Below are 19,720 nucleotides of genomic sequence, written 5' to 3'. Positions count from 1 at the left end.
ATTCGCATGCTCGGTGGCGCAAAGAGCACCGCTTGGCAAGTGTCGCATTGCAGTTGCACCCCTGCTCCTGTTTGTCAATATTTATTTTTGCGCACATATTTACATGCATGCATATACATACAGACATATGTACTCGTATATGCAGTCAAATGCGCGCGTATGTGCGCATGTGTTTGTTGCGCGTCGTGTGAGTGACCTATCTCAATGCAATTGCATGTGTCGTTTACCATTTTTAAGTTGTTCTCATTTATCTTCGCTTAAATTGACGCAGGCAGTCAGGCAGCTAGCAGGCAGTGTGTGCAATATGCTTGTTGTTGTTGTTGTTTCGGCTGCATTTTATTCACTGAAGGTATGTGTGTGTGTGTGTGTGTGTAACCCTGATCGTTGTTATTGCTGCTGTTAGTGTTGTTGTTGTTAGTGTTCATATTGCATGTGAAGTGGCTTTTATTATCGTCAGACAACTATTTGATTTATTTATACATAATTTATGATTCAACTTCGAAGTTTGAAAATTAAAGTGGCGCATCGAACTTACATACATACATACATACATACATACACATTCATTAATCGAACTCTAACATATAAATAGTGTTTAGTTTTGAATTTTATCCGTTACTCTTTTAGCTCTTTGCGTGCAATTAAAATCTTTAAAAATGTGAGACATTGTATTTTGGTAATCCAATCTTTTTTGAAAGCGGTCAAAAGTGGTCATATGGCACAAGAGCTGCTTTGAACGACTATAAAAATTGTATGTATTGGAAGTGTGTGTTAGCCATTATGATGCAGAAATACTAATGCAAATGGGTTACAAAAAGGTTTGGTAAATGATTAGAAGCTTTCGAAGTATTATTTTTTGCCAATTAAAATGGAATTTCAATTACTATATGTCAGATTGACCTATCTTTAATCTATAAAAATAGGACAAAGTAACGCTTTTCAATATGCATTTCATATAAATTGAGGCAGTCTATTTTTTTGGAGTATACAAGGTATGTTCCAAAAATTACGGGAGTTTTTTCAATTTCCAATTTTCCAAAATATTCAAATAGGTTAGGTTAGTTCAAGGGGTATATCTCCTCAACTGCGAAGAGTATCACTTAGACAGCATCGACTGTCCTTTGTGACACCCAAATACTCCTATCGGATCGCCAAGACCATTATTATTCGACAAAGCGCTTGGACGTTTATTGCAAAGATTTTTAATAGGCTGCTATCGTTTCCAATCACTTCGCTGGGTTTGCCTAGGTTAGCTTAGGTTAGGTCCAGTGATAGATCTCCGCAACTGCAGAGAGTCTAACTTAGACAGCTTCGACTGTCCTTTATGATACCCTTATACTCCTGACGGATCGCCAAGACTCTCACGATTCGACTTCGACTCTTATTGCAAAGTTCTTTAGTCGGTTGATGTCGATTGAAGTCACTTCGCTGGGTTAACCTCGGAAAATTATCGGTTGTATTCACTGCACACTTTGTCTGTAGCAGTCGCTAAGGCTTTTTTATGAGTTTGGCGATTTTCGTTTGTTAAAAGCTCACACTTCGTTGCTTGTTCGTGAATTCTTTGCCAAACACAATACTGTAACAATACCCTAGCCTCCACATTCGCCAGAGACGATTTCGTGTGACTTTTTTCGTTTTACAAGCATGGAGAAATCGTTGGAAGAACAAAAGTCTGTCCCAAAATCGAGTGTTTTGACGATTGAAAGAAGCGCTGTCAGAAGTGAATAATATCTAATAAAGACTATTTTGAAGGCGACAACATTAATATAGAGAAGTTAATATTTTTTTAACAAAAATTCCCGTTATTTTTTGAACACGCCTCATATATAGTATATAGAAAAGATATAGGCTCAAAACTCGGCCTATATATTTAAAAAAAAAAGCACGAAATTTAGTAAAAATTTAAATAAGACATAAACTCTTTTTGTGTTGAAACACACTCAGGGTCTTGCTAACTATCATACATATCAAGAAAACTTGAATTTCACAATTCAAGTGAGTTTTGCGCCTAAAGTCTTTAATAGAAGAACCCTGCTACTTTTAAGATATTGTCTCAAGAGTTGAATTCTCCGGCTGAATAGTACCAAATTTAATAAAAAATAGAAGAGAAGTGAAAAAACCGGTAATCTCTTCACTTAAGGCCCTATTATATAATCTACAGGGCCAGAATTGCCAACAAATATAATTAATATAATGAATAACTGTTGGCTTTCCATCAAAGGAGAATATAAAATATTGGTTTTGATAGCCTTAAAAATCAAAATTATTTTCGAAAAATTCTATTTATTTATTTTTTTACAGCCAAAATATACATTGCCTATTGCATAAATAACTGTAAATACAAATAAATATATACACTAATATATTTTCTTCAATTTTGTTGTTTTTTTTTTTTGCTGCACTAGCGCATGCAAGTCATGCACTCCTTTTTGGCTCAAGGCCTTTGATAATTTTGTTTCACAATTGCGCAAAAGTGCACAGACACACTCACGCACGCATTCGACCGACATGGCAACACGCAGATATGTACAATGACCGACTTGCAGTTTCAGATACTCATAGATAGATATATAAATGCACGACTAGATATATATATGGGCACGAGTATGCGCAAGACTCCAATAGATAGTTAGTGCTTGGCAACTGCGAGGGTGGCGGTAGAGAGCACGGCAACAAAACCAAACAGTTTCATATCGACAAGCTTTTAGGTACGACAATGTGTGTAATTCCAGCGATTGGAAATGCATTCAAAGCGGCAATAAAAATCTAAAAAAAATCTAAAAAAAATTCTAAAAAATAATAAAAATCTAGATTTACGAATATTGAAGTCAATAAATATAGCTGCTGTCGCTGCTGCTGCCGCTGCTGCTGCCGTTCCAACAATAGAGACTGCAATCAGCCGATACCGACATAATTAAATTGCGTGAGCGCGGTGCTCCCGTGTAGGCCCGCTTTTGTTTAATCAAACTGTGCATACAAGCATAATATGCACTTGAGTATTTTTAAATTTCATTTCACATTCACGCACATCTGTAATTGTTGGCAATTTATTTTTTAATATTTACAATGATGTTAAGGTCGCATTGTGCCAATTACATTCTGACAAATAGTCAAGTTGTTTATGTACAATTATAAAATGGCGAAATATTTACTATATTTCATGCTCTACATTTATATTTTATTTTAGTTCGAAAAAAATTTAATTGGTAATAATACTCAAATATATGTGATATATATATATATGTAATCAGGATGAAGAGACTGTCTTCTGTTCGTGCAACGGATAACTTGAGTAAAAACACAGTACACATGTTCCTTGTTACCGTAGGAGGGTTGCTACTGACTGACTACTGGCGATATCGGACAATTGCCACCCCCACAATATGGGGAAAAGCGAAAACATATAAAGTCTCATAAATAAGCCATTAATAAAGATATAAAAGTAAAATTTGGTATAAAGGATCGCACTAGGAAGGGGCATATCTGGATATTTGGGCGGACAATTTCTCAATATTCCGATTATTAAATTTCGGGTGGGCTTTATACCGCATATATCGGTTAATATGTGAGATATCTTAGCAAAATTAAATGAGCATATAGTCTTGGATCGGTTCAGGAATTACCTCGACCTATATATTATATATGATGATTTTCGTAATTCTATTGGATTTTATGCCGAATATTGGGTCAAATTGTGTGTTATCTTAATAAAACTTTATCAATAAATTGCGAGAGTATAAAATGTTCGGTTGCACCCGAACTTAGCCTTTCCTCACTTGTTATACCTTGAACAAGATATATTAAGTTTGTCACGAAGTTTGTAAAACCCAGAAGGAAGCGTCGGAGGCCCTATAAAGTATATATATAAATGATCAGTATGTTGAACTGAGTCGCTTTAGCCATATCCGTCTGTCTGTCAGTCCGTCCGTCCGTCCATCTGTCTGTCTGTCTGTATGTATACGAACTAGTCCTTCAGTTTTTAAGATATCGTTTTGAAATTTTGCAGATGTTATATTCTCTTCAAGAAGCTGCTCATTTGTCGGAACTGCCGATATCGGACCACTATATCATATAGCTGTCATACAAACTGAACGGTCGGAATCAAGGGCTTGAATGGAAAACTTCCACATTTTACTACATATCTTCATGAAATTTGGTGTGAGTTATTGTTCATAGAAATAATTTAATCTCCGAAAAAATTGTTCAGATCGGTTCACTATACCATATAGCTGCCATACAAACCGAACGATCGGAATCAATGGCTTGTATGGAAAATTTTCGCATTTGACGTGGTATCTTCACGAAATTTGACATGGATTACTGCTTAAGGTAATAATATAATCTCAGAAGAAATTGTTCAGATCGGTTAACTATATAACCTTAATGTTTCTAGCAAACAACCCGGCTAAAAAGAATTAGTAAAATGTTTTCTTTTTTTTTACTTACTTTTTCTTACGTCTTTAGATTTGCTTAAACACATAGTTACTAAAAGAAATGCAGCTGTGAAGGGTATATTAGCTTCGGTTGCCGAACTTAGCCTTTCCTTACTTGTTTTAATATAACTTTTTAAAATTCAATCATTTTTCAAAATCTCTTCTCTGAATCTGCGAATAATTGTACTGCTCTGCTTGCGTTTATATTCATATGTATTAACAATGAGTAAAAAAACCCTTCCAAAATCTCATGTCGATCATGTCGAGGGATCTTGTGGTTAGAGTAGTTCAGTAACCAAATATTTACAGAGCCATAAAACCTTAATACGATCAAAAGCGTATGTAATACTCATAAAACATATAATCACATATAATTTTATATATGAACCATTATGTGTGTATATGTAAATACCTTCAACTATATACATAAATTTGTGTAAGTTCTCATACTCGTCGAATTTAAAGCGGAAGAAGGCACAAAGAATGAAAAGGCAGAACATGACCCAGTTTTGTCAGAGTATGCGACTTGCTTGCTAGCTGTTGCTTTATAATCGCATTATTGCTTAATTGTCGGACGCACTCGTAACCCCACAACCCAACAGTGACAACAACAACAACAACAACGACAAACAACAACTGGAAAACAACTTACAACTTATTCTCTCGACAACAGCGTGAATTGAAATGCAAATGTGGGCAGCCAAGGGAGTGTAATGCAACGAGGAATACATATTTACGGCTTTATATGCTTACATATGTACTCAAGTATGTGCATGTATATGGATGCATTTAAATATATGTATATATGTATGTAATATACATATATATGCAACTTATGAGCTTATGCGCTTGCTAGTTTATAGGGTTTATTCCTAACTTTCCTCAATGCACTTCCATCGACCAGGTAATGCTTATGTAAAACTATCTTATATATATATTATTTTTAAAGTATAAAATATAAGTAAAATTTTTTTAAGAATATTTTTAATAAAAATAAAATTAAAAAAATATATTTTTTTTTATTAAATCACCGTTTCTTTCTTGCTATTTTACAGAACTGCAAATTCGCTTTAATGGAGTGTTGCATATAATCTCAAAAAAAAAAAAAGAAAAAACAACAACAAACACATACACATAAAAATATATATATACTTACAACAACAACTGCATACTACTTCACAACGCCGTCATTTAGTTGGGCTCTACTAAAAATAAATCAACCGTAGGAGAACAGGAAGAAACACATCAAAACGGAAAAAGGTGAGTGAGTCATTTCAAAAAGCCATTTTTTTCAATATTTTTTTACATTTTTATATTTTTGTTTTTTTCTTTCGAGTCTACGAAGTAAATATGTACTCATGTGCATTTCGTTATGTTTATTAAAAATGCATAATTCCAGGCATTGCAGCAAGCACGTACACAACCACATATGTATGTATGTTTATCTGTGTATCACTACTTTATTACAATTCAAAACACATATGTAAGTTTACAGTTATTACAAAAAGTATGCTTACACACCTCCAACAAACCGTTTAAACGGCAATTCATTATTCATTGATTTGTATTCATAGTTTAAGTTACAATTATGATTTTTGGAAATACACACACTTACATATGTTTTGACGTCAGTGCATACAAAATTTGGTGCGTGTTTAGCGCACTCCATGCACGCACGCATGCGCCGGACACCAATATGCATGTATGCATTTATTCAAAAGCTTGAAATTTCGTGGAAACTTATTAAAAGTCACGCAACTCTTTTCAGGCGTTAGTGTAACGCAGCGCATTTTAAAATTCACCAACAATTAAAATTAAAAATTTTCGAAGACAAGCAGTGCATTTAAACTATGCGGTAAAAGTACTTATGTACTTGCATATGTATATGGCTCCATAAGTGAAGGCACACATAGATTTCTTGCAGTGAAATGTCAAACTAGTGAAGAAAAATACCAGTTTTCAGCAAAAAAAATTTATCCAAAATCGAACTAGAATAAAAAATCGAAAAAACAGCAGCTTTATACCATTATAAGTTATTACCAATTTATAGAAATTGCTCAGAATAATATTTTTTCAATAAAAACACGGGAAAACTGAACAAATCAAGTTAAAAATGAGAAAAGATAATAGTTTTATACCACTTTTAGGAAGTGGTTATTTGAAGTTGGTTCAGTAAGAGAACATAGTTATGTCGCAAAACAATATTTTTTCTATAAAAACACGGAAGGCCTGAGTAAAATCAAGGTACAAGTTTTTCGAACTAGTCATACATGGATCTATTTTGAATTAGTATGAAACTGGCATACTTTCGACCAAAATATGGAAATTGACATATCTAACTGTCAAAAATATTCTACCAGTTACTTAAGAGAGAAAAAAGATCATCAGCTAACTAGTTGCGTTTGCGATTCATACTAGTTAGAAATTAGTTATAAACTAGTTAATTTCATGTATGGTTTGATAATATTTGAAAATATCAAAGTATGTATAGAATTTCAGAAATTCCGTGGTCACCAGACGTTTATGTAATATATGAGCTCCTTAAAATTCCACCTTAGAACCAGTTTCAGTCTTCTAAATAACAAGGTAACAAGGCATCCTTCACTCGCTTCACTTTTGAACTTTGAACTTTTTTTGAACAGAAGTCAGTGGGCACTTAGGTTATAGTTGCAAGAACTTGGTCGTTACTTGGTAATAAATCTACATCAGTATATACTGTAAACTGCTTCGAAAGTATTTTTTTTTAATACCTATATAATATACATATTTGTTTAAAGCAACCTAAATTTGGGCGACTATGCTTTGTCACTCTCAGTTTAACGATCCCATTGTACTCGCTCGGGTACATCTAAAGCTAATATATTTATGTGAGTACCTGCCGACGACGGCCTTACCTCACGGTTCTCAAAAATACAGCGGATCAAAACAATGCGATGATCACGGTGGCGTGTGAAATGGACACACTAACCACCTAGGTAGGGTTCGAGGCCTATCTAAAACCTCTACCATACTTTGGGTCCGGCACCGTGTTGCAATGAAATTCCATATTGAGTAACCAAGATCATTCTCCCCGCATTTCGGTATTCAACCACAACCACCACGATACTCCCCGAGGGGCACCCTGTTGCAATGAAATTTCATATTGAGTAACCAAGATCACTCTCCCCGCATTTCGGTATTCAACCACAACTACCACGATACTCCTCGAGGGGCTAGTCCGCATGATCAGGTTTCGCTTGGGTACTGTAAAAAAAACTTTTTGAGCACAATGGGATCAACTGGGTTAAATTTCCATTATTTCACAATTCCGTCTCGATACTATCTTTGCACTCTGACTTATGTTAAGAAATCTCATTAAAATATAATTGTAATCTGGTGATAAGGTTATATCATATAACTGAAATATTTAGAACACACACACTTCCATGCGATCTTGTTTTGAGGTCAATAAACATTAAACCGTGTTGTTTTAATAGTTGTAAAACTTATATGTCAATGAGCTTTAAAAACATATTTAAACTGTACAAGTTTTGTAAATATAATAAAGCTTTCAAAAATTTTGTCTGGGTTATGGTCTCTAGGACTTATTTTATGAAACATTATAACGCTACTTTTCTTAAACTTCAATATTTTGTGAATAAAATTAATTAATAATTTGCATGATCCTTCTAATTACCATGAAAATTAATTAAAATACTCTGAAAATTAAACAAAAAACATAATATGAGATTCGACTAGTTATTTAAAACAGAATATTTCTAAGTTTTCTTAAGAAAACGTACCTTTTTCTTACATTCGTAATTAGAAAATATTTAAGAATTTGATTGCAGTTCAAACTCAACTTTATAGCTGGTGTATTATTGAACGAAATCTTATATAATATGTATTTAGTTCCTGAATTCTTTATTCTAAAAAATGTCTAATACTCTCAAAGTTATAAACACCAAAACTTTTATTGTTCTCGAATTTTATTTTTATTTTTTTTTGGAAAACCACACGCATGCAAATTACTCTCATTATTTCTACCCACATCTTTTGTCGAAAATTGAGTCAAAACAAACAAGACCTGTTGAGTAATAAATTTACAAATATACTTGCAAGTAAGCATACTGCGCAGTTTTATGTGTTGTACACTTGACTTTTGAAGTGTTTTTCAAATTATATTCGCAAATACATGCTTCCAATGTTTTTTTTTAACGATTTTGCATAGTTCATTTTTTATCGATACACAGAGAAAGATTCTTTGAAAATATATACATTTCAGGAGAATATTTTCACAGTGGCTAAATTTACGAGAGTGGTGAATCGAACAGACACTTTCATATAATATTGTATTGCATTGAAATTTTACAGCTTTGTTATTGGTTCCAGAAGTAAATGTTTTTGTATACACTCAATACAACAGCTCTGGCATGACATCAGCAATAACTATTTAATAACATTAAAAATATTTGTAAATGTAATTATCACATAATCGAAGCAATGAACAAAAGAATTCTTTCACTGTGTATATAGCATGTCTGCAGAAACCAAAATCGATCGCCACGCGGATTTAAGCTCAGAACCAAAGTGAGCATTGAACGCGCAAACAAGGTGGGCGTATGTAAGAAGTTGTCGAATAACAGTTGTTATTGCCCACCGACATGGTCGAATTTTCGCAATATTTACCGGAGTACTTATAAATACGCGTATATGTCAATATGTATTAATGCACAGTGTAGAAACGTAAATTTCTTGGGTTCATTGCTTTCAACTTATAGTTGAATGAATACGCACTTACTCACTCGTTTCATACATATTAAAAAAGTAGTTTCTGCTCTTTGTACTGTGAAATATCGCAAGAAATTATCCAACGCCGCCGATTCATTAGAATTGATTTTTTAAGCTACGCCAACTACTCGTAGCTAAGCTTTGCCAAAATCATTAGACATCATAAATGGGCCCGTTTTTAACAATTTTTTGTGCAAATAGATTTTTTCACTCATATACATACTTACATGCATACATATATGTAAGTATATTTGCTTACAAATATTCCACATTGTATTATTTTGCGAGTACTTAAGAACAGCGTGTACAGAAATGACATGTATTTGCGTTAAAAATGAGTTCACACATACATACATACATGTGTTTATAGAATTTTGGAGAACAACATGTAGGAATTTGGCAATAAAAGTCAATGAATTGTGAAAAGACCGAATGACAAATAATGTGTATTTTCTGGATATTCTTACATTCATACATAGCGTTTAACCAATATAAATAGAATTTGTGCAACTTTTAACACTTTATAAAATTTTTTTTTGTCAGATAAAGCTCACCTAAAAAGATCATCTGATACGAGTATTGGCTTAAACAGTTGTACGTCGTAATATCTGAACTATGAAATTGTTGAAACTGCATCTTTTAAGGCAGTAGTCTGCTTTAGAAGCCGAAAAAAGCGTTTTTTTAGCAATTAATTAAGCAAAGAGAAGGAAATGATTTCGGTAAACGGAATTTTAAGACGATAGTGTACTAAATTTAAGGCTTAAAAAACAATATTTATTATTAAAAAATATTGAAATTTTTTCAAAGTTGTAAGAATTTTTCTGGAGCGCCTGGAGTCTGCGCTTGTAAATCGGTGCCGGTGATGAAGGTCGTGCGATGCATCTGAAACAGTCGAACCAAATTTTTTTTTAATTTTTATAAGTTTCTTTTCTTTATGAACTAAGAAAATACGGAAGAAGTTATAAAATTACAAATTTTTTCGAAGTTTAAAAAAAAATTTACTTTTTTAAGAAAAAAATTGCCTTTAAGTTGCAAAAGAAGTAGTTTAAATAATACTTTTGTCCAACTTTTTTAGTTAAAATAGAAGATAATTTAATACTGATGCTAGATCACTTTGGTTTTTTTGGTTTTCGATCGGACATATATTCTTTTTGATATCGCTGGCAACGTTTTCTAACACTTGTGAAAATGTAAACTCGAGTAAACGCGCTTTAAAGTCTGCCTGAGCATTAGAACCTGCTCCAAGCTCGGCCACTAAAACTGATCTAGCTTCGAAAATATGTCGAATTGGGCTCTGGAATTTTAAAAACATAATTTTGGATAGTTTTGGAAGAGATTTAAGGCAAAACAAAAAAATCGGTTTTTTGAATCCTGTAAAGCAGACTACTGCCTTAAAGCCTCCATTGGCGCTTCACCGAGCTAACCGTTTAAAAGCCGACGCAGTGAAATCGTCGTCTCTTTTATGAAAACAAAATCTTTGAAGTTGGATACAAGTAGTTCTGCCATTAAAAATTATATACTCGTATATGTATATATAACACCAATGAGAGACTATCGCACTGTAGTAGAACTGTATATCAGGACAAAACCTTTGAATTTTATAATGTTTTATAACACCTTCAACTTCAACCTTTAATATTATTTCTGATAGGAACCACCTATCCGTAAGCAGCTCTATTATAGAACCCTTCATGTATAGTATGACAGCAAAAATCATTCCACGGATAGAGGGAGACTATCAGCCAAACCACAGAACGATATAAAATATGTATTTTCCATTGAATGGTAACACAATCGACTCTCTTACTCTTACTCCTTTTTACACAGGAGCTAATTGATCAATTAACCGGCCTCTGCTCGATTAAAACGTTGATTTAGATCGATTTACCATACAAAATAAAAATATAATTTTTACATTATTATTTAATCGAAATTTAATCGACTTGAAAATGAAATGCAACTCTAAGACAAAGATGTACGATTGTCTGCGATTGACTGAATTTTTTGATAAAAAAAGCTACGGTAGATGTCGCTGCTAAAAATATCAATCAGCTGCTGAAACTTACCACCTTCTTATGAAAAGCAAAAATCAAAATGTATAACAGCTGATCGGTTATCGAGTAGTCGGCAGTGTAAAAGCCAAAAAAAGGGGTTTTCAATAAAAAAATTTGATTGATCAATTAATTTGGTTGTCTAAAAACGCTATTCGATATCTATGTATACCAGAGATCTGCATTGAGTAATAATGAAATTAGTGCACAAACTCATGAGCCAAACAAATTGGTGTAAATGAGTACTAATACAAATATCAAAAATGACAAAGACTCATTTCCACCAAACCAAAAAAAACTCATAGTATTTCTACACTTATATGTGCCGTCAATTTATGACTCAAACGAGCGTATATTAAAAATTTCATTTTACTCACTTGTTCATTGGTCACGATGAAAATAAACTTGAATGAGCTCGCTACACTGATCGGCATGAGTGGAATTGTGACTTCGTAGCTGAGCACGAAAGTAAAGATACCCAGTAGGAACTTTGTCACATTACATGTTTCATTATATCATTGAACATGCATTTTCGTGCGTCTTTATTTATTTTCAATACATTACTATTAAAAGAAATATATTAGAACCTAAAAGTATTAACTTTACTGTCATTAATTAACTTAAAACATTAAATGTAATACACGACATCAAAGAACAAAACACATCGTTAGTCATTTCCCGCAGGGCACTTTTGCCTAGCGGCGGCACAGCCTTCGTCAGTTTTACTTTGATCCTATTCGTATCACTTTATTTATTTAGCTATACTATTGGTGTTATTTTGGTGGTATGGCTCATTTTTGTTTAACTTGACTGAATTATTGGCTCATGAGACAATTGAGCACTTCAACGATACGTATGAAGAGAAACTTACTCATTTTTCATGTTCTCGCTTTGTGTGCTGTGCGTAAATGTGTTTTAGTGGATCTTTGTGTTTGATGATTTTTGACATATATGCACTAATACTTCTTTTTGTGTTACTCAACCAATGACTCAAAAAAGGGAATAATTGCAGTTCTCTGATGTATACCATCCCGGCAATATAACCGGGACAAGAATAAGAATAAAAACAAAGAAAACTATAATTTCAGCAATAATCCCTTTAGTTTCTGTTAAGAATACTGTTCATCTACCAAAACTATTCGTTTATCAAAAATTAGTATTGGTTTTTGGAAAGTCTTCACATATGTTATTTATAATATTACATCGAAGAAATATATTCATTCCACTATAAACACGAATTTTGGTATTCCAATTTCTCTTTTTTCACTGAAGATATTTTATACTCCCTGCATTCAGTATTTTTTCCTGAAACAAACTTAAAAAGGTCTCAAAAAATATACCAAACCGTTATTTGCACTCCACATAGTCTGTTTAAGTTTTCCATTTGTTACTACTCCATTTTCTTTACTTTTTTTCGCACTGCAAATATACGGGTAGGAGTACAACAAATTCGAATTTATGTTAAGTAAATACAATAATTTCATGTCAGTTCGCGACAAAATCCATTGCAAAGGTACTGAAATTCAGAAACGACATTTAAAATTTGCGAAAAACAACGCACAGAGATAAACAAGAAATGTACCCACAAGTACAAATAAGGAAGAGCAAAGCGGCAACAAAAGGTAAAAAAGGTGTCATTAATATAGTCCAGTGAAGTGTATACGGTTCAACGGCGACTGAAACACGGAGACAATGGCATACACTTAACACAAACCATAACTGTACGCACATTTTTTTTCCAGTCGTTGAATCGATGACGAATCATTTTTGAGTGAATATTAGCTTATGTACACAACGGAGTACAACCAAATACATGGCCTGTTGGGAAATTTTGAGTTTTTTTTCCTTAACTCACGATAAATTTTTACAATTTTTGTAAACATTCTATCTAATTCTATCTCATGAAATCTAAAAAATATTTTCAAATTTTATAAAATACCCTCGAGACCTCAAAAGAGTTCTAACCTTTCTGTCCAATATATTTTTTTCAAACTCCTCAAGGCGACTCTAGATTTGGAACTATTTTAGACGGATCTCCACATTTAAAAATAGCTGCTTCTGCTTCATATGTTAAATTATACCCTACAGGGCAAGCATCTCTCATTATACTGATCTCCATTTTGTTCAACAAAGAATATATCACAAGCGTTAAGATACTGTTTTTTACTCATACGAGTTTATTTGTACGAATTTTGGAAAACAATTTACAATTCTCTGGGAGCTTCGTTTTTCCACACATTTTATTTGACGCATTTACTTTGTATGCAGGAAATCGGTAAATAAAATTAATAGGGCACCCAGCGCAATGACGCAAGTCATAAAACGGATATGGATCCATCGGGCTTACAGAAATAAAAAATACAAGAAACAGTATGTATTTACAACTTTCTTTATTTGTTGCTCTTTCTCTGAATTTTTTTAAGGAATAATCTTGGGAGCTACATACATAAATTAAGTGAGGGGGGGAGCCTGCTTTAGAGGCTTCAAAAAATTATATTTTCAAGGAAGGAAAGGAAAGAAATATCTGATTGAAATGAAACTTGTAGGATTTATTCTTATATATTTGAAGAGTCTTCTCATTATTTTCTTTTTTATTATTATACATTAGATATTCTTCATGTTTGAAGAAATTTACGGAGGCGCCTCGAGTGTGCAATTTCTGTGTGGCGGGCAAGTTGAAGGTCGCAATTTTCATCTGAAACAAAATAACAAAAGATTTTTTTTAATTTTCAATAGTGTAATTCCTAGGTAAACCAAAATTCAACAAAAAGTGAAAAATTCAAAAATTTTTTGCAGATTAAAAAAAAAATACCTTAAATCGTTTAAAAACTGGATTAATGTTAACTTTCTTAAGGTAATTTAGGTTCACGTAGAAGAGAATTTAATACCAAATACAACGCATTTTGATTCGCTTCGATAGGATGTTTACTTTTTTTCCTATCTTGCCCGCCAATTTGAAAAAATCTTAAAAATGGAAATCCGAGAAATCGCGTGTCAAAGTTTTCGTTCACAAAAAATAACTGGTCCCCCCAGACCTTCTATAGACAGTTAAGCTGTCTCGAAGGACCTTTAGTCCCTTTTCATTATAATATACATAACAGATCAAGCGGTGGAGCAAGCGGGCTCCAGGCGATCCGACCGCTCATATACCTGCTCGACGCTTGCTCACTATTTCGTCTGTATCTCCGGAAATAATCCGAATTTTGTTCTGAAATTTTGGAGACATATTCTTGGATAGTTTAGGAAGTGGTTTACGCAAAACAAAAAATCAATTTTTTGAAGCCTCTAAAGCAGCCTCCACCTTAACGATCATGCTTCCCCCAACTAGATATGTTAAAGTCTATAACGAAGACAAAGTCATAAAATACCATTTTCAAAATCATATAGTATAACACTCCCTAGAGTTCATTGATAGAGGGGATATGCTTGAAGTTAACCTCTATTATAGGCTTCAGCTATGAAAGAACTCAAAATCGTGCATATTTCAGAGGAATTTTTTAACCTTTTCGAAGGGTCTATTCCTCGAGTTCCCTTCAGAGTAATTCCGAATGCTTTTTTGATTTAACATGTGACTTAGATTTGGGGATAGCATCATAACGGACAGAAAATATTCGGCCAAATAATTAAGAAAGCATTCAGTCTAAAATATAGAAGTATGTTAGTATAATTATTACAGCGATAACAAATAAAAATTGTATATTACGTATTCCTATGAAGAAAAGAAACTTACTTCTAATAGCACAATTTATTGTCTACATACACATATATATAGCCATAACCAAAGCCAATACCGCATTATAATGGTAAGCGGCAACCGGTGGCTCTCCATCGGTTGTTTAACAGATATTGGCAGTCGTTTTATTGTAGTTTCCTATTGCTGGTATTTTCATTGCTTTTGTTGTTGTTTTTTTTTTTTTGTGACTGTTGCTCTTACTACTAGCAGCTACAGCTTACTTACCAGCTAGTCAGCCAGTAGTAAATATGTATGTATGTACATATGTCTATTGCGCAAGCGCAACTATTGCGAAATTATGTACCAATGCACTCGTTTCCTTATTGTTGCTGCTCTTCGTTGTCGTTGTTGTTGTTGTTGCTTCCTCTTACCACAATTACACTACACTACCTGTTTGATGCCGTCTTCACCGCCATCGAGATGTTCCCACAAGAGCACAGCATGCAATTTCACTTCGCTATCGATTGGTCTATTGGACGATTGGCCGGCTTTGCTGTGATCTGGTCTGGTCCAGTCCAGACTTGCAATAACAATAACACACAGCAGCAAATGATACAACATCAAATGCATAACATTGAAAGCAAAATTGTCGCAGCTCGTCTGCCGCGCAGCATCGATTATGCGCTGTTGTTGTTGATGTTGCTAACAGTCTTGACCACTATTACTGCCATTGTACGAGTATGCCTTCTTATAGCTTAGCAATAGCAAAAGCCGGTTTTTATTTTATTTTTTCGCTTTGAGATCATACGAATGTATTTCAAGTGCATAGTGCAGTGACTGCAACATTTCACTTTTCTGCTTGTTCGTTGGTTTATCGTGTGGCGGTAAACGTTTGGTGATGTTCTAAATTATTGATTTGAGCTTTTTTATTTATTTTTTAGAATTAACTTATTTTTGTAGATATTTAAAGGCTTAAATATAACTTGAAGTATTTTTTTATATACTCTCTATTTTATTTAATACAGTATTCCCTGCTTAATTTGCTCCAAAATAAATGCTAATTACTTCATTTGGATAGTCTCATAGTAAATGGACTTGGTTAATTGAACACAATATTAACAATTGGAAAAAGAAATATGGTTTTGTTCCTCATATCTCTCCGTTTTTATTTAAATTTCTTCTAATTGAAACCCCTATTACCAATTTAATTATTATTTAATTGCTAGTTTTTGACTTAAATTTCATAAAAATTAACTTTCAATAATATTTCTAACTATTTCGTCACTCAATTAGTTGACGTCCAACTATCCAATAAGACCACAAGATTTGGTAGTTTTATCTGAGCAAAATGAGTTTTAATGAAGTGCTCGACTATAGGAGAATCGTACAGCCTTTTTATACAGGAGCTAATTGATCAATTAACCGCCCTCTGCTCGATTAAAACGCTTATTCAGATCGATTTACCATACAAAATAAAAATCTACATTAATTTTCAATTGAATTTTAATCGACTTGAAAATGAAATGGAACTCTGCAACAAAGACCGGATTTATAATAATACATACGTTCTTTGTTTGCGATTGGCTGTATTTTTTGATAAAAAAAAGCTACGGTAGATGTCGCTGCTAAAAATATCGATTAGCTGCTGAAACTTACCAACTTCTTATGAAAAGCAAAAACAAAAATGTTTTACAGCTGATCGGTTATCAAGTAGCAAGCAGTATAAAAGGCAAAAAAAGGGTTTCTCAATAAAAATTTTGATTGATCAATTAATTTGGCTGTGTAAAAACGTTTTTACGGTCTCCTAATTTAGTCAATTAGTGAGTAGTATCTTATTTGAGTCAATTTATTTGGATCATAATAGTCCAAACAATTTCCTAATGGTCTTTTAAAGGACTGCCTGTAAGGTTTATAAGTGTTTGGTGTCTTAATTAAATCAATTTACAGACTAGATCATGTTAGTAAGACAAATTATAATAGACAATAGTCAATAGGATGGGGTCATATGTAGAAGTTCACGCAAGTGAGGAAAGTTTCTGATTGCCATTCACTTGGGAGTGGCCAGGAACGATTCTTTTGCATATGACTCAAGCAGCTCACGACTTCCGTTTTTAGACCAAGTATACCCTGGGTAGCTAACAGACATCCGTTTGGAGGCGAGCTAAAGTGAGAAGGCGAAGCCCGCTTCTGCGGTTGTGCGTAGGGCTTGGAAACAATGAAAACAAACATCGGCGTATGCCGCGCCGTTTGTTCTGCGTTTTCCAGACTAGATAAAGAAGCGAAGCGTATGGGTCTGGTGGTGAATGAGGACAAGACGAAATATCTCCTGTCATCAAACAAACAGTCAGCGCACTCGCGTCTTGGCTCCCACGTCACTTTTGACAGTCATAACTTTGAAGTTGTAGATAATTTCGTTTATCTGGGAACCAGCATTAACAACACCAACAATGTCAGCCTTGAAATCCAACGCAGAATCACTCTTGCCAACAGGTGCTACTTTGGACTGAGTAGGCAATTGAAAAGTGAAGTCCTCTCTCGACGAACCAAAATCAAACTCTATAAGTCGCTCATTATTCCCGTCCTGGTGTATGGCGCTGAAGCGTGGACGATGACAACATCCGATGAGACGACTCTTGGGGTTTTCAAGAGAAAGGTTTTGCGCAAGATTTATGGTCCTCTAAACATTGGCAACGGCGAATTCCGCAGACGATGGAACGATGAGTTGTACGATTTATAACGGGTGATTTTTTTGAGGTTAGGATTTTCATGCATTAGTATTTGACAGATCACGTGGGATTTCAGACATGGTGTCAAAGAGAAAGATGCTCAGTATGCTTTGACATTTCATCATGAATAGACTTACTAACGAGCAACGCTTGCAAATCATTGAATTTTATTACCAAAATCAGTGTTCGGTTCGAAATGTGAAATCCGCTTTTTTATCGACAAATTTTGTTCAGCGATGAGGCTCATTTCTGGTTGAATGGCTACGTAAATAAGCAAAATTGCCGCATTTGGGGTGAAGAGCAACCAGAAGCCGTTCAAGAACTGCCCATGCATCCCGAAAAATGCACTGTTTGGTGTGGTTTGTACGCTGGTGGAATCATTGGACCGTATTTTTTCAAAGATGCTGTTGGACGCAACGTTACGGTGAATGGCGATCGCTATCGTTCGATGCTAACAAACTTTTTGTTGCCAAAAATGGAAGAACTGAACTTGGTTGACATGTGGTTTCAACAAGATGGCGCTACATGCCACACAGCTCGCGATTCTATGGCCATTTTGAGGGAAAACTTCGGAGAACAATTCATCTCAAGAAATGGACCCGTAAGTTGGCCACCAAGATCATGCGATTTAACGCCTTTAGACTATTTTTTGTGGGGCTACGTCAAGTCTAAAGTCTACAGAAATAAGCCAGCAACTATTCCAGCTTTGGAAGACAACATTTCCGAAGAAATTCGGGCTATTCCGGCCGAAATGCTCGAAAAAGTTGCCCAAAATTGGACTTTCCGAATGGACCACCTAAGACGCAGCCGCGGTCAACATTTAAATGAAATTATCTTCAAAAAGTAAATGTCATGAACCAATCTAACGTTTCAAATAAAGAACCGATGAGATTTTGCAAATTTTATGCGTTTTTTTTTTAAAAAAAGTTATCAAGCTCTTAAAAAATCACCCTTTACGAGCGGCTACGCTGGCCGCTCATATTGTCCAAATGGATGAAAACACTCCAGCTTTGAAAGTATTCGATGCAGTACCCGCTGGAGGAAGCCGCGGAAGGGGACGACCTCCACTCCGGTGGAAAGACCGAGTGAAAAGTGACCTGGCTTCACTTGGTGTTTCCAGTTGGCGCCAAAAAGCAAAAAGGAGGAATGAGTGGCGCGCTCTGGTGGATTCGGCTATAATCGCTTAAAGCGGTTCCTACGCCAAATATATATATATATATTGTATATATATATATATTAGTACTCTCTATTTGCTAATAGTTATTCACTTAATTGAGTCAATTTGTTGGTTAGATCATAATCTGCTAATTTAAGGCATTTAAGGAGCCGTTTAAGTCATCTATAATGCCCCAACTTGATTACTACCACTTGTTTCATTTTCTTTCTAACTGATGGTAGTTCCAAGACTAATAACTTTATTAACTAAATACTAATTAGTTCATTAACGTAGAAGACATATAATTAATATTAATTTATAACAAAAACTTACAAAAATTATATTATTCAATTGAAAAAAGTAGAAACTAAACCGCACACAAGTACTAAAAAACTATTTATAGCTTCTTCATCTCATTCTTCTAAATCTCCAAAACAAATTTAATTCAATTTACTTTCTCTTCAGTCAAGTTCACTTTTTGTCAATTTAAACTCACCCGCTCCCGTTCACGCCACACCTTCAAATTCCAGCTTTTACTATTACTTTTTTCTACCGTTTAGTTTTTTATTGACTGTAATATACACATTCGAGTCTCCACCATCTTAAACTTATACTATACTATATGCACAAACACAAGAGCAAACTAAACAATAAAAATATTTATATATAAACACATTCAAATATATATACATATGTATATAAATAAATAAATGCTTGCGCTATGGTGAATGTTTAAATGAATGCCTCAATTTGAGTGTTTATTTTAGCTTTAATTTCAGTCGCTTGGTCACTGCCGCTGACTTTGACCTTCACATTGAATTTGTGAATTGTAGCGAAAATTGAGATCGCGCTCATACGCACCTACAAACATACAGACATACATTTGTATCGAAATACTTGTAGTATGGACA

At 34.1% G+C, this 19,720-nt stretch overlaps 2 protein-coding genes across 3 annotated transcripts in view; both read left to right on the top strand.

Annotated features, from left to right (window-relative positions):
* The window catches only part of LOC105220872 (cytochrome b-c1 complex subunit 8), a 135,018-nt gene that overhangs the window by 105,648 nt on the left and 9,650 nt on the right, over positions 1-19,720 (top strand). For both annotated transcript variants that reach the window (XM_011197417.3, XM_029046053.2), the window contains exon 5: positions 5,489-5,693. The gene's annotated coding sequence lies outside the window, so the exon portion shown is untranslated. The remainder of the gene's footprint in view (positions 1-5,488; positions 5,694-19,720) is intronic.
* LOC105220871 (uncharacterized) overlaps positions 1-19,720 on the top strand; it is a 133,347-nt gene that overhangs the window by 103,977 nt on the left and 9,650 nt on the right. Inside the window, exon 3 of the mRNA XM_054229001.1 lies at positions 5,489-5,693. The gene's annotated coding sequence lies outside the window, so the exon portion shown is untranslated. The remainder of the gene's footprint in view (positions 1-5,488; positions 5,694-19,720) is intronic.

Source organism: Zeugodacus cucurbitae, chromosome 4 (assembly GCF_028554725.1).
Source record: "Zeugodacus cucurbitae isolate PBARC_wt_2022May chromosome 4, idZeuCucr1.2, whole genome shotgun sequence".
NCBI lineage: Eukaryota > Metazoa > Arthropoda > Insecta > Diptera > Tephritidae > Zeugodacus > Zeugodacus cucurbitae.
This window is presented reverse-complemented; position numbering and strand designations above follow the sequence as displayed.